Source organism: Equus przewalskii, unplaced genomic scaffold (genome assembly GCF_037783145.1).
Source record: "Equus przewalskii isolate Varuska unplaced genomic scaffold, EquPr2 ChrUn-1, whole genome shotgun sequence".
In the NCBI taxonomy this organism is placed as follows: Eukaryota; Metazoa; Chordata; class Mammalia; order Perissodactyla; family Equidae; genus Equus; species Equus przewalskii.
Genome location: NW_027228758.1, coordinates 678,429 through 705,335, shown reverse-complemented (window position 1 = coordinate 705,335; position 26,907 = coordinate 678,429). Strand labels below are relative to the sequence as shown.

Below are 26,907 nucleotides of genomic sequence, written 5' to 3'. Positions count from 1 at the left end.
ACGCTGGGGCTGGCGGGGGAAGGCGGAGAGCGGGGGCCTGCGCGCCGCTGTGCGGCCGAGGACCTTGGTGTGCTTATGTCCTAGTGTTCTCTTCTATTTTAGAAACGCCTGCCCCTTGTGCTTTGGCTTCCTGGGGCAATGCTGTTCTGCTGGTTGTGCAGTCAGGCTTTTCAATCATAAACAAGAAAAAAAAAATCCACGTTTCTATTTCTTTATGTATCTCTGCTTTTTCAGGAAAATAAATACTTGTTGAGTTGAACTGGAAAAATTTTTGAGAAAAATGTTTTTGTACCTTGTGTGTTTCGCTGTTATTGTTGCTAAATAAGTGCTTTCAGTGGCAGGTCTTTTGTTCTGAGAAAAGACTTTTTATTTGGGGGGTGTTGTGCATCCAGGGGGTGGTGTTAGCTGTCTCAAAGCGGGAAAATCTGAAATCGTGCAGGCCTGCAATGGCCCCTCTGCTTCTCCGCCTCCTAATTCATATATTCCCTCGCGTCACCAGGCGGTCACCCCCACTTGCCTTCCAACCATTACATGGTAGGAGAGTAGGGCCGACAGTAACACAGTTTGTTGGTCCACCCAGGGAAAACAGAGGTTCCAGGACCTGTTCTGGGTGCTGAGCAAGACACAAGCTCCCTGCTCTCAGGTAACTTCCATCCCGGGGGGGGAGACAGTGAAAAGGCAACAAACAAACATGGAGTGATGGATGCTAAGCAGAGAACGACTGCAGGAAGGGATGAGAATGAGTGACTGAGCCACTACTTTGGGCTGAGCAGCCAGAAGAACCTTTCTGGAGAGAGCTGAATAAGAAAGTCGGCCGTGGGAAAACCAGGCTCTCCAGCAAAGGAAACAGCCACAAAAGAGGCCCAGCCAACACGGCTGTTTCAGGACGTTCAACAGAGGAGCTTCTGTCAGCCATCCCCTGCTCACACCTCTCTGGGCCCTTGAAATAGTCATTGCTGCAGAATAAATTACCCCAAAATTCAGTGACATGAAACAGTGAACATATTCCCTCACGTAGTTTCTGAGGATCAGGATTCTGGGAGCAGCTCAGCTGGTGTGTCTGGCTCAGGGTCCCTCTTCCTCGCCACATGGGCTCTCCAGAGGGCTCCTCACAGCAGCGTGCTTCCCCCAGAGGGAGTTTCCCTGGAGAGAGACAGAGACAGCGAGAGGCAGCACACCGAACAGTGGCCGCAGTCTTTGATGCGCGGCCTCAGAAGCGGTACGCCATGACTTTTGTTGGATGCTGTGGGTGCAGTGAGGGAGGCACTGCAGAAAGGTGTGGCCACTGGGGGCCATCTCGGAGGCTGGCTACCTCTGTCCTCCCGCCCCTCATGTTCACATCCCTCCCAAAGACCCAAAAGTTGGGCCCCATTACAGCATGAGCTGTATCGCATCATTGAAATCGAGTGCAGTGCAGCTAAGGCTCCTCAGGTGTAGCTCCTGAAGCTCAGCTCCCATGGAAGGCTCCGCTTGACCAGTTAAGCAAAGAGGTGAGTCGTCTGGCCCCACACACACCCCGTGTACAATGTAGGAGGGCATAAGATAGCTGCTGTAAACATTCCTGTTAAAAAAGGGGGAAAATGGTGCACAGCAATTCTGAAATCCATCCAGGCAGATGGATGAATTCTCCATGGCTCTTGGCTTTCCCCTCTGAGCGTTTGGTTCTGACTGTGCGTCTCTCCTCTTCCATGGAAGCTGGCATGTGTTTGCAGCTGAGTAATTTTCTCAGCTTGCTTCCTGCCAGTAGAATTTTGGGAGTCCAAAGGCCTCTTTTCATTTGTATTATCTCTACAGTGTATGAAAATACTTAGAAAAAAAAGATAGCCCAGAGCCTAAACTACAAAAAGTGTTCCATAAACAGTAGCAATTATTAAAGGAAAGAGTATAAGTGGGTATGGTAGGCAGAATAATGGCCTCTGAAGATGCTCACATCCTAACCCCTGGAAACTGTGAATATGTTACCTACGTGGCAAAAGGGACTTACAGATGGGATTAAATTAAGGATCTTGAGAGGGAGGGGTAATCTTGGATTACCTAGGTGGGCCCAACATAATCACAAGGATTCTTATAAGTGAAAAAGGGAGGCGAGACACTTGGAGAAGGAGGTACGATGGATGCAGAGCTCACAGTGATACAGTTGCTGGCATTGAAGATGGAAGGCACCACAAGCCAAGGAATGCAGGCAGCCTGTAGAAGCCAAAAAAAGGTGAGAAAATGGATTTCCCCCTAGAGCTTCCAGAGAGAACACAGCACTGCCAACACCTTGATTTCCAGCTAGTGAGAGCCATTTTGGATTTCTGATCTCCAGAACTGTAAGATGAAAATTTGTGATGTTATAAGCCACTAAGTTTGTGGTGATTTGTTATAGCAGCAACAGGAAACTAGTATGGGGGTAATGGTGCCATTAAGGTATGAAGGCGTAGGAATAGATTGGAGGAAGAGAAAGATTTATGTCTTGGACATGTTAAGTATATGGAGCCCAGGTACAGATGTGCAAGAAGTAGCTTGGTATTTGAGGCTGGAGCTCAAGAGAGAAGCCTACGCTGGGGAGAGAGAGCCAGGGTTTCAGGTGATATGGAAGCCATAACTGCAGGATGGAAGTGAGGAGAGACGAGAGATGGAGGATGCCGAGAGGGCAGGCTGAGGAAGAAAAGTGTGGAGCCCTTGAAGGAGAGAGAAGGACCGATCAGCACGGATTAGCCAGGTAGCGTCCCTCACAAGGCGGTAAAGTGACAGCCTGGTGAAGACTCTGCCTGCGTTCTGCTTAGTCCCTGGGGTCTGCTCTTTATTTTCCAGGTTGCCTGAATCCTCCTGAGATGGGGTCTCATTGCTCCCAGAAGCCCAGGGAGGAGGGACGGGGAAGAGCAGACAAGGCATGCCCCTGCTCAGCTGTCCCCTCATCCTGGGAGCTATGCCCAACGGGGCTCTCGCCTCGGGAGCACACTCTGGGAGGAGAGGGCCGGAGGGACCGCCAGGTGAAGCCGTCTTTTTTACCCCTTTGGCCTCAGCCCAGAGCCTAGATTTATCCTGCACTGAGTGAACTACTGTTCATATTGCGGGCCAGATGAGGCCAACGTGGACACCTGAGCAGAGCTAGGGGGTCCAGGTCATGGGGAGAGGGAGGTTCTTCCAGATAGTTCCTTTCCTAGGAAGGAGGCCTTCCTGGAGGGAGGCCTTGGTGACTCATCCCCCTTCTTCCTCTGTAAAGGCTCAGAGGCTCCTTTAAGCGTCCTTCCTTTGAAAACATCCATAAGCAAGATTATCACTCAAGAATGCTTTTCAATGATGGGAAACAGAAAAGCCAACTAACAAGGGCTTAAATAAATTGGGATTTATTTTCCTTACATAGCAAGAAGTCTGGAGGTTGTCAATAGCTGGCATTGATTTAGGGCACTATAAAATTAAGAATAACATCTTGCATTTTTCTTGACCTTTCTCTCAGAGTCACAGTATGGATGCCATAGCTCCAGGAATCACATTCCCATTCAAGGTGGGCAAAAGAGGAAAGGGATGGTGCCAGATACATCTGTCCTGTTTATTAAAAAGCAAGCGTTTCCCAAAACCCAAACCAATTTTTACTTATATCTAATTGGCCAGGAAATTGTCAAAAATCACCTATACCTACAGAAGACAAAAAAGGTGGTTTTAGTTTTTCCAGCCTGCAGCGTGTAGACTGGTAAAGGAAAGGAGCTTTGGAATGGGTGTGGGGTAAGCCCGTCTACAACTAAAGGGATGCTTATGGACTCAATTGCCTCTCCTTAGAGAAGGTGTTTTGCTCCATTTGAGGGCAGCTGGGCTATAAGGGACCTCTTACCCCTGCCAGGGGCCCTCCCCCAGCACAGCCAGGCCCCCACCTCGGACCCCTGGGGATCTATCCAGGCACCTGGCTCCATGGGCTACAGCCCACTAGCATTTCCCCCCTGGGGTTCCTGTCTTTCAGAGCCACACCACTGAAGGAAAAGATGAAGTCTGTCTTAACTTCCAAGTAATAGAACTTAAATGGCTGTTTTTTGAGGTCAAGGATAACTGTTCAGTTAACTTAGGGAGGAAGTCAAACCAGTTGTCTGGGAAGGTGACTAGTTCTCATCTTTCAACCGGCTGGTTGGTCTTGGTGAGACAGCTGGTTCCCAGGTCCGGAGCTGCACGAGGGCATCCTTCCAGCCAGCTCTGTCCCTTTCCCCTCATCCCTGCGCTTCTTCACCTGGTCCCACCTGACAGCCACACCTGTGTACCCTTAGTTTGGGCCGTCCTCCCATTCCTCTGTCTCACCTGCAGATAGAGGGTCTCTGAAGCTATGTTGATGCCCACCTCCTCCCTGCCCACCCACACACTGCTGCCCCACTGTAGCCAGCTGGCAGGGAGACCCCCCTTCCTGACCGCAGGCCCCTGCCGGGTGCACACTCGCTACTGGGAAGATTACCCAGAACCATGTGATGCCGTTATACGTGGTGGGAGGGTGTGGAGGGGAAGGCTCTCCCCACTCCCTCTGGGAGAGGATCAGGATTTGGGAAAAATCCAGACAGACCTTCAGGCATGACTCACCCTGGCGCTCAGTGGGCGTCTGCCCACTTGAGCAAGAAGACAGGCACCCGCCCATTCTCAAGCACACCTGGGGCTCTCCTGCTTGAGCACGGAAGTTGCTGCTGCTGCTGGGCTGCAGGGAACCCATGGCGTGTGCTTCAGGAGCTGGACCTTCATGGCGCCCACACCCCCTGCCTGGGGGCAGCCAGAGCAGGACACTAGCCCAGGATGTTGCATCGCCTAGTGATTGGTGGTCACTCACATTGACCCCATTTCCTGAATCCTTGCAGCCTGGGAATGGGGGAGGGGTGCAGGGCGGGGGAAGGCTGATACAGAACGAATTTGAAGGGTCTGATTTAGACCCTCTTTGTGCTGGTGGGTGTCGGGGAAGGGGGAGAGGGGCCCTCGTAAGAGCTGTTGGTAGGAATAGAAACTGGCTCAGCATTTTTGGAGGACAGCTTGCCCTTCGTACCAAATGTTACAGGGGCATGTGTCTATGCTACAGACATATTTCCACAGGTATATGATGTGAACAATGTTACTCTGAGTCTGGAGCAGGAGTTGGGAGGATGTAACTTTTTACTTCCTACACTCTTGCATGTTCATGTCTTGGTGATGAGTGAGAAATAGAAAGTGTTACCATCATCTCCCTGCTTCAGGTGTGCTACGAGTGCCGGTAAATATATTATCACCCTAGGAATATTCTGCCAGGGCCTCCTGAATTCCACAAGTAGAAGTTTTTAAGAGTCAGGAGGGGGGCCAGGCCCGGTGGCCCAGTGGTTAAGTTCGGCATACTCTGCTTTGGCAGCCCAGGTTTGGTTCCCAGGTACAGACCTACACCACTCTTCAGTCGGTGGCTATGTTGTGGTGGCAGCTCACATACAAAAAGAGGAAGATTGACTACAGACATTAGCTCAGGGCGAATCTTCCTCAGAAAAAAAAAAGTCATGAGGGGTCACTAGGGATAAGACACACCTGGTAAGGGGTGTTGGGGTCCAATCAAAGAGGGCAGAGTATCCAGCCTTCTTTGCTTGGGCTGCCTGACAGCGCTCCCTGAGGCCTGGGCCCACAGCATACATAAGGTGAAGAAACAGAAAACAGGAAGAGAAAAAAAATAATATAGCAGTCCATAAAGAAAGATAAAGTAAATTAAAAGAAATAAAAAGATTATTAAAACAATATAGGGGCTGGCCTGGTGGTGCAGCGGTTAAGTTCCCATGTTCCGCTTCTCAGCGGCCTGGGGTTCACTGGTTTGGATCCTGGGTGCGGACATGGCACCACCTGGCAAGCCATGCTTGGGTAGGCGTCCCGCATATAAAGTAGAGGACGATGGGCACAGATGTTAGCTCAGGGCCAGTCTTCCTCAGCAAAAAGAGGAGGATTGGCAGCAGATGTTAGCTCAGGGCTGATCTTCCTCAAAAAAAAGAAATTCTCCACCAGATAGAAGAATGGACATATAAAGTGCGGCATGTTTACACAGCGGAATACTACGCAGCAATGACAATGACTTACCTCCAGTACACGCAGCACAATGTTGAGAAAAAGAAGCCAGACACAAAAGCGCACGTGTCGGAAGGCTCAAGACCACGTTGTTTTTGTTTGTTCATCTTTTAAATTCTCTGTATATAAAGTTGAAACACATAAAACGTAATCAGGTAGGATTTCTTTCACCAAATATAGGCCAGGAGGCTAGTTCCTCCTTGGAGCCTCGGCTGACACCCCCGGGGAACATATTGCTGACCCCTAAGCTTCAGCCCTGTCATCAGCGCAGGCCCAGTCTGCGGTGCTCCCTCCCTTTCCGCCTTCCTCTCCTGCCTTGGTCTCCAGCTCCTCTTGGCTTTCCTTGGATGGAGAGGCTCATGGGAGGGTGGCAATCTTGTCTTTTCATGCTTTTGTCCCAACTCCATTTGGAGTCCCTCTTCCCTAGCCATCCACCTGGCGTTTCATCTTCCTTCGTTCCCTCTCTTCCTTGGCTGACAGGGCTGCTGAGCCCGGGGCAACCTGCCTCTTCCTGTCCCTGTGTCTCTACTGTCTGATCCTTGGGATCTGCTGGTTTTAGGCTTTTGTTTGGGCCGCAGGGCTTTCTCTCTGCCTCCGCCTCCCTCTCCCACCACCCTCCCTTCCTTCCCCCTCATCTTGATGTCTTTTGTGGGACACACACTTTTATCTCCCTTTGATTTGCTCTCGCCTCCTTGGCAGGGAGAATGAAAGCTCGGCTAATTGTAGCAGGAGGGCAGTGCCGCCTGGTTCCCTTCCCAGTGTCTTCCTCCCCAGGCTGAGCAGGAAGGGAAATGAGGGCAATTTCAACTCCCACCTGCTCCCCAGTCGGCTCCAGATCTCTCTCCCCTACGGGCGTTTCTTCCCCAGTTTTCTCAAGGGGAGAGAAGACAGTCCTGAAGCTCCTTACCACCTCCTCCGCTGTCTCCCTGGACCCACACTCATCCACGTATGTCTTCCCTGCACCCCGGCATGTGCAGGCGCCATGCAAGGTGCTTGGCGTGGAGTGCTGAGCCAGACAGACGTGCAGTCTCTGGGTTCACAAGGCATAGCCATAAAGGGGCTGTGAGGGGAAAGACAGTGACGGCCCCAGCAGAAGGACTGACCTCAGAATGGGGGCAAGGCCATGACTGAGGAAGGGATGTCGACCCTGGGAACTGACTTGGAGGAGGTGGTCAGGTGAGAGAGGGGAGGAAAGCAGGTCCTGAGCTGGGGAGAGAGCATGATGAGAAATTCATTCTATGGATTTGTGGGGCGTAAGCTGCTGGGGGCCCAGGAACGCAGTCTTGTAAGGAGCTTGGAGTCTGACCTAAGGACGCGGGAAGGTGTGAAGAGCTGTGAGTGGGGATGTGACAGGTCCTGTTTGTGTTTAGGGTGGTGAGGAGGCGAGGCTGGAGTAAGCCGGACTGGAGGGAGGGTTCGGCGGTGCGTTCACTTCCTACAGCTGCTGTAACAAATGACCTCAGATTTGGGGCCTAAAACAACACAACCATATGATCTCACAGTTCTTGAGGTCAGAAGTCCAAAGTTAGACTCATTGGGCTGAAGCTAAGGTGTTGATAGGGCTGGTTCTTCTGGAGCTTCAAGTGGAAAGCCATTTCCTTTCTTTTCCAGCTTCTAGGGCCCCCTGCAATCCTTGGGTCGTGGCCCCTTTTCCCATCTGCAAAGGGCATCACACCAATCTCTGCTTCCATCATCACATTCCCTGGTCTGGCCTTCCTGCTGCTCTCTGGTAAAGACCCTGGTGATTACCTTGGGCCTGCTAAGATCATCCAGGATAATCTCTCCATCTCAAGATCCTGAATTTAGCCACATCTACAAAGTTGGTTTTGCCATGTAAGGTGAAATAGTTACAGGTTCTGGGGTTAGGATGTGGATATCTTTGGGGGCTACTGTTCTGCCTGCCACAGGAGCCGGCTGTGGCATTTCAGGCAAGACATAATGGTAGCCGAAACTGTTGGTAGCAGTAGAGACAGAGCCAAGGGTAGAGACGTGAGATAACTTTAGGAAGGAGGTGAACTGGTGACGGATTGGATGTGGGAGGTGAGGCAGAGGGGTGAGCAGGGATCATTTCTAGCTTCCAGGCCCCAGTGACTGACCAGATGGGGATGTCATTTACAAGATAGATAACATGAGAAAGAAACCCAGTGTGGGGAGGACAACAGAGGGGAGATGAGTTTAAGCCACCTCTGAGACATCTAAGAAGAAACATCCGGAGGGCAGGTGTCTGGAGTCCAGGAAGAGGGTCTGATACGGTGATACAAGTTAGTAGGGGTCAGCAAGTTATGGCCACAGGCTGGCAGCCTGTTTTGCAAATAAAGTACCATTGGAATCCAGTCAAGCCCATTCGTTCACCTGTCGCCTATGGCTGCTTCCGCTCTCCAGCAGCAGAACTGAATATCTGCAACAGAGGCTGCTTGACCCACAGAGCCACATGGCCCTTTCAGAAAACGTTTTCCAACCCCTGGACTAGAAAAACATCGGCCCACAGGTGGTCCATAGGAGTACAGGGTGGCCCTGAGCAGACGTGGAGCGAGCAGAGCAGAAGCCCGAGGAGCCCGGTGTTCAAGGAGGAATAATATGAGGAACCGTAGGTGGACGTGGAGAACGAATGGCCCGAGACACGCAGACAGCCAGGAGGGCTGACTGCTGCAGAAGGCAAGTGTGGCCGTTGTTCAATATGTCCACAAATTCTTTGATACTCTAGGGGCTCAGAATATGCCACCCCAAATATGCCACTTTGGCATAAGGATTATTTTGAGCTGAAGACAACTGAGAAACAGCAAACCCCAAAAAGAGCTCTCTGCCCTTCCCCACCATTTACCTGAAAGCAAGCTTAGGCTCAGTCACCAGAGACAACACTGAGAGATCTGTGTGACAACCCTGCTGAAACCACCCTTGTCCTCCATTAGTGTCCTACGTGTCAACCTTCCCACAGTTTGCCCCTCTGGAAACCTAAAACCCTTTTCCTTTGTCTTGTCACTTCTCTACAAATGTCTTGTTCTTAGTTAAGATGCTACAAGCCTAGGTTCCAACCACCCCTTTGAGTTACTCATAACTGAATTTCTCCCTTGCGTGTGTGACTCTGCATGGTTAATCAACTATTTGTCTTTCTCTTGTTAATCTGTCTTTTTTTCAGTCTAATTTGCAGGACTCAGGCAACGAACCTAAGAGGGTAGAGGAAGAAGGGTCCCCCCCCACCCAACAATATTCCTCCATTTGAGAGGTCAAGTCGAATTCTCCTCCCTTTGAGTGTGGGCTGGACTTTCTGACTCACTATTAAGAAATAGAGCAAAGTAGAAGTGACAATGTGTGAACTTGGAGACTAGGTTATAAAAGGCGTTACAAAGTCCTCCTCTTTCTGGGGAAAGTTATGCCATGTTGTAAGGACACACAGATATCCACGTGATGAGGAGCTGAGGCCTGCTACCAAAAGCCATGTGAACGAGCCACCTTGTAGGTCCCCAGCCCTAGTAAAGCCTTCACATGCTGCCAGCCTCTGCCAACATCTCGGCTGCAGCTACTGAGAGACTTTGAACCAGAACCACCAGCTCGGCTGCTCTGGAACTCCTGACCCACAGAAACTGTGAGATAATAAAGATTTGTTGTTTTAGACCACTAAAGTTTTGGAGTAATTCATTACACAACAGCAGATGACTGATACGATGAGGAAATGAGCATTTCAAAGGGAGAGGGGTCAAGCACGTCCGTGCTGCTGAGAAGTCCAGCGGGATTCAGCAGCTTGTGCCCGTGGTTACCCTGTGGTGGGACTGAGTCCTGCTGGCTGTCCCTGAGGTGAGGAGTCTAAGCGTATATAGGAGTCCAGGCCAGGATGAGCACACACAGTTGCAGGAAACGAGCAGTCATTTGCTGTCTCACTTCTGTGATGCTGGAGGGGAAGAAAAGAAAGAAGCGTCTGGGGCTGGCCTTGATCAGTCCTCACTTAGGAGACAGTTGTGGCCCGTTGCAAGGTGAATCTGGAAAAGCCTGACTTTTAAAACAGGCACCAACGCACAAGTCTGCTCTGTGCCTTTGGCCAGGAGGCTTATGGAGTAAAATCAAATAAGTGAATTTTCTCTGCTCCCTCTTGGGATTCCTCTGGGTAAAGTCAAGACATCTGTTGATACTTTATTATTTTCAGTAAAGGACCCAAACTGACTTGTGTGTTAGTCGGCTATCACCTGACCGAGCAGCTCTCCAGGGGGAGATGTCCCAGGAGTCTGACTTCAGTTTCACCTCTCACCTGGAACTGTCTCGGAGAAGCACCACGGAACTCCGTGCCAGATGGGCTGATCCCTTCTCGCCTGCGTACTTTTTGACAGAGATCAGCCAGTTTGGTAAGAGAATTAAGCCCTAATGCTCTAGGCACCCACTGTGTGCGATGAATTAACTTCCCTCCTTTGCATTTAAACGGTATTAGTTATGTACTATCCTAGTTGAGACAATAGTCACTCGAATACTTTTCTGTGTTCTGTGGTTCCACTGAGGGACTCAGTTAGGAAAGACACACATGTAGGAATGTTGGATTTCATAGTTGCCTCAGTGTGAAGAACTCCGACTGACTTGGCATGAGGCTGCTAACTGCTGGATGTGCTGCTGCGGCGTGTTTAAATGCACTGTGGTTCTTCTTAGCTTTTACCTTTGCCTTTTTTTTTTTTTTTTTTTTGCTGAGGAAGACTGGCCCTGAGCAAACATCTGTGCCCGTCTTCCTCTCTTTTGTATGTGGGACTCTGCCACAGCGTGGCTTGACAAGTGACGTATGTCCATGCCCAGGATCCCAACCTGTGAACCCTGGGCCACTAAAGTAGCCGGCGTGTGTGAACTTAACCACACAACCACAGGGCCAGCCCTTACTATTTTAGCTTTTAAAAGTTATTTGGTCCTTTTCATCATTCAGTCTTTAACTTGGACTGATTTGCACAGTTTAATTGTTCTTTATATGCTTTGTCTTATTATCTTATTCCTCTTTGTTGTATTTCACTGAAACTTTTTGTTCTCAATTATATTTTTTTCTGTCTCTTTATCACTTTTAACTTTATGATTGCCCTCTTTTTATCTTGTCTTTTATTATAGTTTTAATTTTCCATTTATTTCTATCTTTTTTTCTTGAGTTTATCTCCTTATGAATTACTTTTTGAAAAATAACTTCTTTTCTCTTGGTTTATTACGCGGGAGTCATAAGTACGGTTCTAAAGTGAGCTGTGCTGCGTGTGACGCCCCCTGTGAACTCCAGAGGATGGAGGAGATCACCTTCCAGCTACATCTAGTGGGTGCCACATTCCCTTGCTGATTCAACAAGTTTAAGGGAATTGATATCAGGAACCCAACAGGCAGAAGTTTCCCCAAGATCAAGTACGGTAGGCAGCATTCTAAGACAGCCCTTCAGAGTCCCATCCCCTGGAGTACATGTCCTGTGTGACCCCTGCCCACGAGTGTGGTGGGACCTGTGAGCAGGCTGGGTTTCACTCCCAAGATCAGGTTATGTTATAGGACAAAGCTGAAAGGATTCCACACATGTACTTAAGGTTCCAGATCAGTTGACTCTGAAGTAATCAAAATGGAGATTATCCTGGATGGGCCTGGCCTAATTAGGTGAGTCCTTAAAAGGGACAGGGCCTGTCCTAAAGCCAGAGATATGAAGCATGAAGAGATTTGTTGCTGGCCTTGAAGATGTAGGCTGCCGTGTTTACAGGGCCTGTGGAGAAGGCCCCACGGCAAGGACCTGAGAGCATCCCCGGCTGACAGCTAGCGAGAAAATGAGGAGCTCAGTCATACAACCACAAGGAAATGAACTTTACCAACAACCTGAGGGAGCTTGGAGATGGACTTTTCCATAGTTGACCCCCCAGATGAGGACAAACCCAGCTGACACTTGGATTTCTGCCTTGTGACACTGTGAGTAAAGGACCTGGCTAAAGCATGTTAGTCTCCCGACGCACAGAAACTGTGGGATAACTACATGTTACTTTAAGCTGCTAAACTTGTGGTAATTTGTTACCCAGCAATAAAAAACTAATACATCACTGGTCATACGGAGAACTTTTTTGAACAGCTGAAAAGGAACTGTTTGTCCATATACTGTCCAGTTTCTCTCTGAGGAATTACAACCTGCAATCTCCATCCTTTGGACCTGGGGCAAACCCTTGACACACATCACCACGTATCAGGAAGGGGAGCTGGGTAAGATGCTCCATGAGCGGAAGGATCCTCAACACAAAAATGATTAAAGTTAACTAATAAACAAAAATGTGGTCTTGAGCCTTCCAACAAGACTTCTGGAAGGAAGTAAGGTGAAAGAACCGAAACTAGGTGTCACAATTATATTTTCCCAAAATGGGCAAAACAATATTGCCCATTCCATGAGATCTTCTTAGAAAGTGACTTTGACGCTCCTCTCATTGAGAGGTGAGCTTCATGTCCTCTTTCCTTGACAGGGGGCAGACTTGGGACAGAAGTAACACTGTGTGACTTCCAAGGCTCAGTCGCCAGCGCATGCGTCTGTGAAGACTTCCGCTACCGTGTAAGCAGTCTGATTATCCTAAGGCCACCGTGCTAGGGGCCACCTGAAACCACCCCAGGAAGAGAGGCCCTGTGACCGCATGGAGCAAGTGAGACCAGATGCCCCGCTGTTCCAGCTCGCCAGTTGACACAGCTATAAGAGACCCCAGGCCACAAGCGCCCAGCCCCCTCTCCCCAAACTCCTGACCCACAGACACAGGGAGAGCTAGGAAAACAACCGCTGCTGTTTGAAGTCAGTAAATTTAGGGGTGATTTGTTCTGCAGCAACAATAGCCGGAACATGAGTTTAGAATCCTTCCTTAGGTCGGTCTGCCCCCCGCATGGTTCTCAGTCTGCGCTGGTCTCCCTCTCCTCTTACCTACTCGAGACTTTGCCCCCAGAATCCTCTGAGCAGGATCGTGAAAGGTCCTTTTGGTGTGTAAATTGCCTCGATCCCCTTCCTTTGTCTTGAGATTTAGGAGAGTTTGGCTGGAATTGGGATTGTCCTCAACGGCTCACCTGGTCATGAGTCACTTGTGTTTTGCTGGGTAACTGAGAGGTGAGAAGCCTACACGTAAAAGTTATGCTAGATATAGGGGAAAAAATAGAAAACACGATATAGACGTCAAGGAATTCACAATCTATCTAGCGTTTTTTAAAAAAGTAAAACGATGAATGCCCTGTTCAGAAAGCTTGAGTGACTCCATGTTGGTTCTAGGTAGAACGATCATTTCATTTGTTGCCCCAAACAGTTTTGAAAGTGAAAAGACACTATTACTAATCACCTTGGAAAACCAAGCATACACTAGGGCTCTCCTGGGCAAACCAGCATCCGTGGTCCTCGTAGCTGCAGGAACTTACGTGAGGAGAGCCGTACCGCCTCTCACTCGCTGTTGTGCTCACTTAGCCCAACCCAGCTCTCCGACGGCTCTGCACCCGCTCCCACCCAGCTGAGCACAGCGAGCTGGGAACAGTGCACAGCTGTGCGGGCTGGTCTGCTTCAACTTCACGGCTGTGTGCCCCGCACGAACGGTCAACGCAGCACAGCAGTCATCCCGTTCTCCCGGACGCTTTCACATCTCCCTCTTTCCTCCAGAACTCCACCTCCTCCTCCACCTTCACTCTGGCTTGATGACCTCGCCCATCTACCCACCTCCCCGCTCCTGTGCCCAGCATTCTGCCGTAGAGGTACTTTCTGTGCTCCTCGATGAGGGAGCCTCTCACTCACACACTAGATCCTATCCACTCTCACCCACTCAAGATTTTGCCCCAGTGACTCTGTCTCCCCTGCTTCATTAATGTTTCCCTCCCATCATTTCCTCAGTACACAAACGGGCTATTATATCTCCCATCTTTAAAATATCCTCTGTTGACTCCATTTTCCCTTCAGTTATGACCAAATTCCCTTCTACCCGTCACACAAAATTATTTGAAAGAATATTCAGTCTCAAATTTCCCTCCTTTCATTTTATCCGCAACCCACTCCAATGGGGTTTTTGCCAACACCACTCCCCCACAACTCCTCCACTTGTGGTAGCTGTAGGTTCCACACCCTACATCCAGCAGACATTTCTCATCCTCTCAGCAGCATTTGATAAAGGGCACCTCTCTAGGACTTCCTTGAAAGACATCTTCACTTAGCTTATTGGACAGTACACTCACCTGGCCTGATTCCTGTCTCTCTGACCGCTCTCCCAGAGTCCTCTTTGTTGCCCGCCCCCATCCTAAATGTTAGTGTGCCTGGGGCTCAGCCCTTGGACCTCACACATTCCTATCTGCACTTACTTCTTAGGGGATTTTATCCAACCTTAGAGCTTTAAATATCATCTCCATCTGACAGTTCCCCAACTTGTATCTCTGACCTGAACCTCCTTCTGTAACTCCAGCCCTCATTATCTCACCGTTTGTTCAACCTGTCCACTTGGATGTCTCACAGGCATTTCAACCTCAACACGTCCCAAACTGAACACCTGCTGTTTACCCAGCACTGCTCCTTCCTTGGTCTTACCAAATGCAGAGAAATGGCAACACCATTCTTTCAGTTACTTGGACAAAAAACCTCAGTGTTATCTTTGGCTCCTCTTCCTCTCAAATCCTACAGCCAACTCATCAGCAAATCCTGTCTATTCTACCTTCAAACTGCTTCCAGAACTAGACCACCACCATCTCTCACCTCCTCACCATCACCTCTTACCACCATCTCTCACCTCCTCACCATCACCTCTTACCACCATCTCTCACCTCCTCACCATCACCTCTTACCACCATCTCTCACCTCCTCACCATCACCTCTTACCACCATCTCTCACCTCCTCACCATCACCTCCTACCACCATCTCTCACCTCCTCACCATCACCTCTTACCACCATCTCTCACCTCCTAACCATCACCTCTTACCACCATCTCTCACCTCCTCACCATCACCTCCTACCACCATCTCTCACCTCCTCACCATCACCTCCTACCACCATCTCTCACCTCCTCACCATCACCTCTTACCACCATCTCTCACCTCCTAACCATCACCTCTTACCACCATCTCTCACCTCCTCACCATCACCTCTTACCACCATCTCTCACCTCCTCACCATCACCTCTTACCACCATCTCTCACCTCCTCACCATCACCTCTTACCACCATCTCTCACCTCCTAACCATCACCTCTTACCACCATCCCTCACCTCCTCACCATCACCTCTTACTACCATCTCTCACCTCCTCACCATCACCTCTTACCACCATCTCTCACCTCCTCACCATCACCTCTTACCACCATCTCTCACCTCCTCACCATCACCTCTTACCACCATCTCTCACCTCCTCACCATCACCTCTTACCACCATCCCTCACCTCCTCACCATCACCTCTTACCACCATCTCTCACCTCCTCACCATCACCTCTTACTACCATCCCTCACCTCCTACTCATCTTCCTCCTCCTGTCTTTGCTTCTTTTTGGTCTATTCTCACCACAGCAACCAGATACATTCTGTCAAATTCTAAGTCAGACACTTCTCTGCTCAAAGTTCGTAACTCACTCAGGGTAAAGATGGAAGCATCCCCCTCGTCATCACCTCTTCGACATCTTCTCTTCCTCGCCCTCTCATGCACTCTGTACCAGCCGCTGCACCCGGCTGTCCTTCAAACACACCAGGCAGGTAGATTTGCTCAGGCTGTTCCCCCAGGTAACCTAATGACTCCCTCCCTCACTTCCTTCAAGGATTAATCCAACGGTCATTTTCTTAAGGAGGCCTCGCTTGGTCACTGTGGCAGCCAGCCTCCAAAATGAGCCCCATGTCCTGATATTTATACCCCTGAGCTGTCCAGCTGTCCCCTCCCACACTGTACCAGGGTTGGTTGCGTGATGGTATGCCATTTCTAAGATTAGGTTATAAAAGTCTGCAGCTTCCATCTGGAGCATGTCATCTCTCTCTCTTCAATCATTCTCTCTGGGAAAGCAAGCTGCTGTGTCATGAGCAGCCCTGTGGAGAGGCAAGGAACTGAGGCCTCGCCAATAGCCATGGGAGTGGAGCATGGAAGCTCACAGCCAATACCTTGACTGAGATTTTGTAAGAGATTCCAAGGCAGAACCACTCCAGTTAAGCCACTCTCGTTTTCCTAACCCTCAGAAACTGTGTGATGTAGTAAATCGTGATTGTCTTCGGCTGTTAAGTTTTGGGATCATTTGTTACAGCAATAAATAATACAGACGCCATATCCCAATCCGTCCTCTGACACGTCGTTATCAACTCTTCTGCTTTAATTTTTTCTTCTTGGGGTTGATTACTATTTAATATACTTTATGTTGTATTGATTTGTCTTGTTTTTGACTCTGTCCTTAATTAGGACATGCCCTCCTGGAGGGCAGGGAGCCCTGTCTGTGCTGCTCACTGCCACACCCCCAGCACTCACACCAGGGTCTGCCCTAGAGTGGGCGCTCAGCAGACATTTGGCAAATGAAGGAATCTGACTCCAGCCTCCGTGTGAAAATTCTCTTTCATAAACTCAGTTAGAATCCTCCTCATTTACTCACAGTTGTTCAAGTATTTTTATTCCCGAGTCTGTCCAATTAGTTCTGCTATCACACAATCTGTGTGCTCCTAGAAATCACTACACTCTGGAAAAGCCATGAAATGAAAACCAGGGGGCTTGTGGGAAAAATGGGGTTAGAGGTCACAATCCTCAAAAACTTCGTCAGTAACAACAAAAAAAGACAGGAACCTAGTAAAATGGTAGCACAGTTTACAAATGTTAAGTGGTTAAGAAATACGTAAATACTACAATAAATACGGCACTATACTTTGAAACAGACCTGAATTTTGTATACGGAAGTGGGTGTTGGAAGGAGAGTACCTTACGAGATACTGAGAGGTGGTGGAAGGAGGAGCATCTGAGGTTGGAAAGAAAGTTCTGACACCAGACGTGGATGGGATGGTTTATAACCCTCTGTGAACGGAGGGAGCGGGTGGAAATTCGAGGGATGTGCTTGTGTACATTCTGTGTATTCCTACCCTGCTTGGTTCAGTTGGTGCATTTTTCTCCGAGATTCACCTAGAGTTTCTCAGGGCAAAATCAAGCATAAGCAAATGTAAAATTCGCATAATTCTCAAATCGCTCCCTAATATATGAATCAGACTGGCATGAATTCATGTTTTCAAAACAAGCCTCATAGCAGAACTGACTGCATCTTTGTTTATATCGTTTCCTAAGGCCCTAACAATCTCCTTCTCCTTTTTGCCTGGCCAATTCCACCTTTTCTTCAAGGCCTCTGTTCCATGGCCTCTTGTATTACCTACATGCACTTTATCTTCTTTACACGTTCTAATGCTGCCTTCTCACTTCTATTTTGTTGTTATTTTGAAATCTCTGGTCAGTTCACTCTACGTGCCATCATGTCTGCTTCTCCAACTGGCTGTGAACTACCTGAGGGCAGGGAGCCTCCAGCTCAGCGTCTCTGCTCATCTCCCAGCACTCATCGAGGACGGCATATCGCATGCAACGCCTGTGGAACAATTATTTGTCGATTTGGTTTTGACCCCGAGGCAGGACTAGTGAGGCCTCCTTCATCTCGCAGCTCGATGCCTGATGGAAGCAGCAGAGTCGTTCATGGAGAAACTCAGACCAGGAACCAGTACAAGAAACCGAGACCTGAAGGCAGAGATGAACGTGGTGCGAAGCAGGGCGTGAGTACCGAGAAAGGAGCAGCGCTCAGAGACCACAGCGTGGCCGGTTTAACCAAGGGTTTAATCCCAGAATGCCTGAGTGTGGAACAAAATTTTGAAGTAAAGAAGGATGGGTTTGACTCGGAATCTCAAACTTCTTAACTAGGAGGAAAGCAGGCCTTGGTCTTAGACACCTCTCCACCTAGCACAGCCTAATCAATCCTCCTGAGAAGTGAAGGGTGGGCTGAAATTACGTTTCTTCCCAAAGATAGCAGGCAGAGCCACACAATGGACGAGGAGAGCGATCTGGGCAGTAAAGGTCAGGGGTCGGGCAATGAAGTGGGGTGCCTTTGGTGCCTCATTGATGGAGCATTGATTTGAGAAGCAAAAATGAGTCAAGCCACATCATTGCTCATTCCATGGGCGTCATTCAGACGCCGTCTCTGTGACTCTCCTGTATGCCAAGTGGGAATGCTTATTTGAAAGGAAGACTGACAACACACCTGCTTCCAGGCATGCGTCAGGTGGGGAGAGGCTACGGGGCAGGAGTGGTGTGGACAGTGCCTAAGGCTAGAACTCACTCTGGGGGTCTACTTAGGGTCTATGGCACAACGACAAAACCCTGCGTCACTCACTCTCGACAAGAGCCCACGTGATTTTACATGCGCCTTTTGTGGTCACCAGCAGAAGTGGAAACTCCTTCTTCACCTTCCACAACTCAGAAGGCTCTTTTCCTGGTGGGGGCCATTCTCCCCTCAGCCAGCCCTGATGGTCTAGTGGTTACGATTCCACCCTCACAGCCATGGTTCATTCCTGGTCAGGGAACCACACCATCTGTTTGTCACACTGTGGTGGCTGCGTGTTGCTGTGATGCTGAAGTTGTGCCACCGGCATCTCCGATACCAGCAGGGCCCTCCATGGTCGACGGGTTTCAGCAGAGCTTCCAGACTATGACAGACTAGGAAAAAGGACCTGGCCAACCACTTCTGAAAAATCGTACGAATAGCGGCACCAAAAGGTGAGAGGATGGCGCAGAAAGATCAGGCAGGTTTCCTCTCTGCCGTCCACAGGGCGCTAGGAGCCGGAATCTACTCAACAGCACTAAGAACCCTCCCCCATCTCCCTAAGGAGCCCGGAGGCCTTTCCATGTCCCTCACGTAGGGGAGGAAAGACTTTTCCCTCTACGCATCTCAGGTTCATTGGCTGTGAGGCCCTATAAATCAGACTGATAAAAGACAGATCAACAAGAGAAACGCAAGCAGACATTTGTTCACATGCGCGTCTTCACACACGTGGGAGGACTCAGCGATGAGTGACTCGAAGAGCAGGTGAGAAGTGGGCTTATACCGCAACTTAACAAATTTTTAGAAAGGTGACAAGAAAAAGGAAAAGGACTTTGAGCTTCTCAGGCAGAAATTTGTGGGAAGGTGAGTATTCGGGGAACTCTGGGTGATGGAGGTCGTTTCCAGTTCACTATGCAGATGCCGCAGGTGCTGACAAGGGTCGAGCAGGGTCTCCAGTGATGAACCTCTGATCTTTGGGGTGGAGCGGGGAGGGGGACACCCTTACAAATGTGTGTCCTGCCTTCAGGTAAATAGGGGGAGGGCAGAGAGCTCTTCTTATGCCTGCCTCTTCTCAATTGCCTTCAGCTCAAAGTAATCCTTATGTCAAAGTGGCCTGTTTCAGGGTAGCGTATTCCGCTCCCCTTCATGAACATTCTATGAGTAGGCTCCCCAACTCCCCATCTTAGGTCATCCCTTCAGTAGCTTAATTTCTACTTTGTTGAACTTCCTTGAGAAACCTGAGCAAGTGCCCGCACTAGCTGCCGAGATCTTATAAGATTGTTGTCAGACTCTGGATGAATGATGGCGCCATCCCCTGTGCCAAACCCTGTGTGTGCTGGCCGTGGGCCCTTCCCACGAAGCAGAGGTGGCCCACGGGGACAATTAGGCCACGTCAGAAAACACACATGAATGTGCTGAAGGGGAGAGGGCGCGTGAGGCTCTTGTAGGCCAGTCGTGACCATGACTGCGCTCTGTGAAGTAGGAGCGCTAAGAGCACAGCTGTCGTTGTGGCTGCTGCTGCTTGCTGAGTGTTGAGAAAAAATCACAATGCCGCTATCCTTGCTCTCTGTGGCTGAGAATTCAGAACTAATGATAAATATGCTCACGGTAGTCCATCTGAAACCTTAATATTTTTCCTCTTTTCTGCCCTCTCCTAGTCTGAGGAGTGGGGGTGGAGGCTATCTGAGATAAATGACCTCGGAGGAGTCAGGAGGAAACTTCTGAAAAGCTGATTTTCCAGTTTGGCTGTCCAGCAGCTTGCCAGCCCCAGCCACTCCCCTCCTCCCAAAACATGACTGCCCACAGATCGGAACTGACGCTGCCCTGCAGCTCACTGGAGGGGACTGGCTGCTTTGATCGGGGAAGACAGCCAGACGAACACCCTGCAGTGGTTTATAAATCTGTTTAGACTGGTCGAGTACATGGGGGTCATGATGATCTTTACAGAACATGATGAAATGTAACATATTAGGATTAAAACAACCACGTGGATAATGCCTTTTACAAGTAGGCACCAGCAAAGGTGTTTTGTTTTTTTCTAATCTATGGCAGAAAAAAGTTTTAATTGTAACGGTGAAAATTGGATTCTACCCATTCGTAACTCCTCCCCGACAAATCAGGAAGATAGCACCATTGTCTGCACAACAGCAGCAGAATCTTCCAGTCCAAGAAGAGTTTTGAACTGGCGTAATCACAGTGGTCCTGAGCGCAGCCCATCCCCGCCCAGGAATTGCTTTGAGTTTAGGGCACACAGCTCACTCTGCTGTTGTCCTGTTCACACTGAGGACAGCAGAGGATGGAGACGTTACCATCTCCACTTGGGAAGATTAATGAGATTCCGTGTCCTCTGCTGTGAGGCCGTTCCCAAGAGCTTCGCTGCAGACTCCGTGGACCCAGAGGCCTCTCCTTCTCTCCCCTTGTTAAGAATTGTAGGAGTCAGCTCAGGCTGCCGTAGCAAAATACAGTAGATGGGGCTTAAACAATAGAAACTCATTTCTCACATTCTGGAGGCTGTCTCCAGAATCACGGCCCAGCAGGCTCCGTTTCTGATGAGAGCTCTCTTCCTGCTGTGTAGCTGGCTGGCTGCCTCTCGCTGTGTCCTCACATGGTGGAGAGAGAGCAAGCTCTCTGGTGTCTCCTCTTATAGGACACTAAACCCACCTGGGCCCCACCCTTATGATTTCATTTAACCTTAGTTTCTTCCTTACTCCAAATACAGTCACAATGGGAGTTAACTCTTCAACACATGAATTTGGGGGGGATACAATTTGGTCCATAGCATTCTGCCCTTCGTCTCCCAAAATTAATATCCTATTTGCATGCAAAATACACTGATTCCATCCCAATAGCCCAAAAGTCTTAACTCATTCCAGCGTCAACCCTAAAGTCTAAAGTCCCACCTAAATATCATCTAAATCCCATAAGTGTGACCCTTGAGGTACATTCATCCTAAGGCAAAATTCCTCTCCAGCTGTGAACCTGTGAAACCACACAAGTTATGCATTTCCAAAGTACAATGGTGGACAAGCTTGGGATAGACAGCCTCATGCCAAATGGGGGAAGTCCAAAGGCAGAAGTAGGTGATGGCTCCCCAGCAAGTGCAGACTTTAGCAAGGCAAACTCCGTTTGATCTTAAGGCTAGAGAATAATCCTCTTTGGCTTGATGCCTTGCCTTCAAGACCCACTGGGACACTGGTCCCACCTCCACAGCTCTGCTAGGTGGGGACCCACCCCCAAGACTCTGGGCAGCCCCACCTCCAAGGTTTCAGTGAAAGGCCATCTGGCCTGTTGAAACCCACCCTTTGAAACCAAGGAGGCAGCCCTGATAATCTCTGAATTACCTGAGGGGTCATTCATTCTCTCCTTTTCTTTCTTTTTTTTTTTGAGGAAGATTAGCCCTGAGCTAACACCTGTTGTCAATTCTCCTCTTTTTTGCTGAGGAAGACTGTCCCTGAGCTGACATCCGTGCCCGTCTTCCTCTACTTTCTATGCGGGACGCCTACCACAGCATGGCTTACCAAGCAGTGCCATGTCCACACCCAGGGTCCGAACCAGTGAACCCCGGGCCACCGAAGCAGAACATGCGAACTTAACCGCTGTGCCACTGGGCCGGCCCCCATTCTATTCCTTTTCTTGAAGAATAACACACGTTTGCAGCTGAATAGTTCTATGATCCTGTTCTATAGGATCCAGAAAGTCCAACAGCCTTCCTTCCTTTTCTCTCCTTTTCTCTGTCCCCGCTATTCACACTGGCAGTGTATCCGCTGGAGTAATCCCGACTTCTGCTGAGATGCCTGGTGAAGGCCCTGGGCCGCGCCCATGAACGTGTTACTCAGTGGTTGTTTAGCCATTTAGTAGCAGTCCCTTCAGAACAAGCTTTCTCATTTTTTACAACATGGATAGGCTGATATTATTTGCCTTTTTGCCTAATAATTCCTTCTTCAATCCGACTCTCTCCTTTCACATTTTACTATGAGTCAGGAAGGACCAAACGTCTCCTTCAGCACTTTGCGCTTGGCAGTCTCCTAGGCTAAATATCTGATTTCAGGGACCAGCCCCGTGGCCGAGTGGTTAAGCTCATGCGCTCTGCTTCAGCGGCCCAGGGTTTCACTGGTTCGGATCCTGGGTGCGGACATGGCACCACTCATCAGGCCATGCTGAGGTGGCGTCCCACATGCCACAACTAGAAGGACCCACAGCTAAAAAATATACAACTATGTACCGGGGGAATTTGGGGAGAAAAAGCAGAAAAAAAAATCTAATTTCATTGCTTGTAAGTTCTGCCGTCCACAACACACTAGAGCATCATTCAGCCAAGATCTCTGCCACTTCATGACAAGGACCACCTTTCCTCCAGTTTCCAATAACAGGTTCCTCATTTCCATCTGAGACTCACCAGAATCGCCCTTAACGGCCATATGTCTTGCATGCGTGCCAGAAATCTGCCAGCCTCTACCCAGTTCCAAAGCCACTTCCACATGTTCAGGTATTTGTTACAGCAGCAGCCCACATCTTGGTACCAAACTATCCGTATTAGTCAGAGTTCTCTGGAGAAATAGAACCATATATTTATGGTTTTATATATATATATATATATATATAAATGGATTTATCATAAGGAGTCGGCTCACCTGATTATATGTCCCAAGGTGTGCAGTCAGCAAGCTGGAGACCCGGGAGAGCTGATGACGTGGCTCCAGTCCACGTACAAAGGCCTGAGAACCAGGAGAGCTGACGGCGTGAGTTTCAGTCCTGAGGCTGGCAGGTCGGAGACGCAAGGGAAGCTGATGTTTTAGCTTGAGTCCAAAGACAGGAGAAGACCCATGTCCCAGCTCAACAGACAGGCAGGCAAAGTTCCCTCTTACTCAGCTTTTTTGTTCTATTCGGGTTTTCAACTGATTAGGCGAGGCCCACCCGCATTATGGAGGGCCATCTGCTTTGCTCAGTCTATCCATTCACACGTTGATCTCACCCAGAAACGTCCTCGCAGACACAGCCAGAGTGTTTGACCAAGTGTCTGGGGACCCATGTCCCAGTCAGCTTGATCCGTAAGATTACTCCTCACCGGGAGCATCTGAGGAAGTCGTAATAGATGATTTAAACCTTTCCCTCAACCAGCTTTGACTGAGCACATGCGAGGTGCAAGGTCCCATTCCTAAGACTCTGAGTGTCAATTTAATTCTGTCCAATCTGATTTGATTCCGACTTGGAATAGATTGCTGCCACAGATGGCGAGCTTATCTCTACAGAGGTCTCCCTGTAAACGCTGGCTGGAAGGCCTGGTCAAGCTCACAGTTTCTTTGATTCTGGGTTAGGGATGGCAATACTGCCATGACGTGTGCTGGAGTTCTGGGAAGGCACAGAGGGAGAGACTGGACTAGGTCGGTGCTTACCAAGGCGGATAGGAATTACTTGGGAAACTTGTTAAAATGCGGATTCTGACTCAGCAGCTCTGAGGTAGAACCTGACATTCTGCATTTCTGAGAAACTCCCAGAAGGGGCCGCCCGGTGGCTGAGTGGTTAGGTTCGCGCGCTCCGCTTCAGCAGCCCGGGGTTTCACCAGTTTGGATCCTGGGCGCAGACACGGCACCGGCTATCGGGCCGTGCTGAGGTGGCGTCCCACGTGCCACAACTAGAAGGACCCACAGCTGAAAATACACAACTATGTACTGGGATGCTTTGGGTAGAAAAAGGAAAAATAAAATCTTAAAAAAAAAAGAAGAATAGCAAAAGGAGATCAGTTAGGTGAAAATTGGAGGTTCTATCTGAGCCCATGGGGGTAGCAGCAGTGGGCTACAGACCTGAGAAAGCCAAGAGCGCACCAGCCTTGTATACAGGTAGCCCTGGGAAAGGACCCAATAGTGTGGGGTCAGATTTTTTCTAGGAGGCAGCATGGGGGTCACAGTGGGGAGTGGCTAACACCGTAGACTGGGTCATGTGCTCCCGATGGGAGTGGCCATTGGGTCAGTGCTACCAGATAGTCTTTCCCCAAGCTAGGACTAGTTACCCTGATGCCTTAGCTTCAGCTTGAAGCGGCAGAGGCAGGAGAAGTTCGGAGCCAGTCCAGGGACTGGTAAAGCTATAGACAGAGACGGGAGAAAGCAGTGTCCCTGGGGACCGGGGTGGGGAAGACTCGCTGGCACCAGAGAGGAAGGGGGCAGAAGGGCGGGTGGGACCCCTTATGGCCTTGGCTATTAAAGGAACAGCCAGCCACAAGAGGCAACAGACGTGCTGAGTCGGCCTTTTTGTGGTGAACAAGCCAGGTCTTGTGATGGTTGGTGGAGATGGAATCTACTGCCCGAACAACGCCCCTCACACACCCCAGTTCTCCAGCTCCCTCCTGCCACGGAGGCTGGGCAGGCTGAGGGCGACGGGAAGGCCTGACAGACACCCTCCTTGCTTGGTCCCTCGGTCCCTTCCCAGCACACACACCCGCACATACACCCTCTAACCAGGCCAGTGACTTGAGCTCAGAACTGGTGGGGGTTGCAAAAGGGGGAGGGGAGGAAAGGAAGAAGAGAATCAAACAGAAACCTTCTCATCTTTCTATCAGCAGCCATGCAAGGAATATTGTTCAGCATGGCACAAAAGCGGCCCTGAAAATAGCTGCAGCCAGCGCGGCTGCCAACCACTGCCTGAGATAGCGTCTACTTGGAGACACTGGTGTCTTTGTGGGGCTGTCAGTGTCCCTATTGTTCCTGAGCCTATTGCCTGGGGAATATTGTTCCCAGCTTTTGTCTCCCCAGCTCACTTTTGTTTGCCTTTACTCACCATTTCTTCCTCCTCCCTTTGTGCCCTCCCATCCCCCCGTTTGTCTCTCCTTCTGTAAGCCTGCCTGTGGCTGTGGACTGGTGCCCAGGGAGACAACAGGCCCTACCCCCTCCCAACCTACGCCCCACCCTGAACCAGGGCCCCCCAGAGTTCCATTCCAGCTCGCCGTCTCCCCACTGGCACCCAAGATGTCCCAGAGCAGGAGAGCCTTGAGGGATGGTCCAAGCTACTCACTCCCCGCCTGGTAACAGCGAGGAGAGACCGGTGGAATACTCGCTTCCCGGAGGAAGTCTGAAAGGCCTGCAGTGGGCCCCTGCTTCTCTCTGGATCTCTTTTTTTTTGAAAAATAGGTTTTCGGTCTAGTCAAAGGAATAAGGACAGCTCATGCTCCACAACCCCACACCCTCTTTAAGTGCCCAGCATGCACTTCTTTGAGCAGGGCACTCAGTTTTCTTCCCCTCCCTCCTGGCCGGCCTGGTGGATCAAAGCGACTTCTGTTTATTTGCACATTCAAATCCAGGCTGCCTCCAGTAACCCGATCCGGGCAGGCGCCAGGATGGTGCAGGAAGAGCCCCGCTCGCACCCTCCCCCATCTCACAGCTCTTTGGGCAGAACTGGGTGAGGAAGGGGACAGGGGTCTCCTAGGGTCAGAGCTGGGAGTGGAAAAGGAGCTGCGCAGCGGGAAGAAACAAGCCTGCCAATTCCTTTAGAATGGCCTCTGGTCCTCCCACCTTTATGGCAAGGGGGGGACTAAGGCATCAGAAGAGATTTAGAAAATATGGGGACCAGACCCTGAGCTTGCCTGCCAACACCCAGCATGCTCAGGTGTCCACTGCATCCTGCGGAGAGAGGCCGTCTTAGTTCTCGCTAAGAGAAGACGGGCCCGCCTGCAGCAAGGGGCTGGGCGGACTATAGGCTCAGAAGCAGTGACTAGAAAGTGCCTTTCCTCTGCCTCCCCCAGCTTCCTGCCTCTATCCAGATGGGGCAGAGCTTGGAGAGCTGAGGAAGCTTTTACTTTGGGGAGAAGGCTGGGAGCAGGGATGCAGCCTGAAGCCAGAGAGCAGGCTCTCCTCTCATTGTTCTAGTTCCAAGGACAATGGGACTAGCCTCCAGAGAGCCATTGTTTCAAAAGCTGGAAATTGGGTAGGGATTTCCGGAAAGTTTGAATGGAAGCCAAGCCCAGCTGAGAGGAGGAGGAAGGGGAAGAGGCAGGGGAGGGGGCAGTCTGGGGTCAGGGGGAACTCCTCTGGGCCCTGAGGACAAACTTGCCCTCCGCATCCCACGGCTCTCAGTCCCAGACTGCTCACTTTTGCTCTGCCCTGCTCCCCATCCATCTTCTCCAGCCAAGGTTAGCTCTTGATTCTTAATACTCCCAAGCATAAGGAGAAGCAAAAATACCTTGTCCCTGTGATGAGGGTAAGAGTCGAGTCTGATTCACCTGTGGAACCCCAGCCCGGAGCAGGAGGAGCTCAGGAAATGTGTGGAGGACGAATGAATGAAGATGGCACAGACTCTGGAGCCCAGAAAGTCACCACCGCTCGCCGGGGACTTCTAGTGGGTAGGCATAAAACTGCAAGTGCGAGGTAAGGAAAATCTGAAGGTGGGAGATCCTGAGGATTTGGGGGTAGGTCAGGCGCACGGTGCAGAAGGTGAGGTGTGGTCATCGGACAGCAGAGAACAAGCCACGCAGGGCAGTGGTTGGGCTCTAGAACAAAACCGCCCGCCTCAAGCCGCCGTGCCCCCCTGCTGGCCCTCCGCAGTCCAAGCTATGCTTCAGAGATGCCATCTGTCCTCTCCGTAAAACCGTCGAGTGACTTCCCCCTGCCTCCAGGCACCTGTGAGTCACGGAAGCTGGACCTCCTCAAGGACAGGGCCATCCCGATTGTCCCCAG

General features: G+C 50.2%; 1 long non-coding RNA gene across 1 annotated transcript; it reads right to left on the bottom strand.

The window, feature by feature from the left end:
• Positions 1-344: 344 nt before the first annotated feature.
• Positions 345-25,425, bottom strand: LOC139081769 (uncharacterized). The gene is made up of 4 exons (XR_011537058.1): positions 22,876-25,425; positions 22,641-22,791; positions 6,034-6,140; positions 345-1,143 (listed from the first exon to the last, which is right to left on the bottom strand). It is a non-coding gene; the product is annotated as an uncharacterized lncRNA (long non-coding RNA).
• Positions 25,426-26,907: the final 1,482 nt, after the last annotated feature.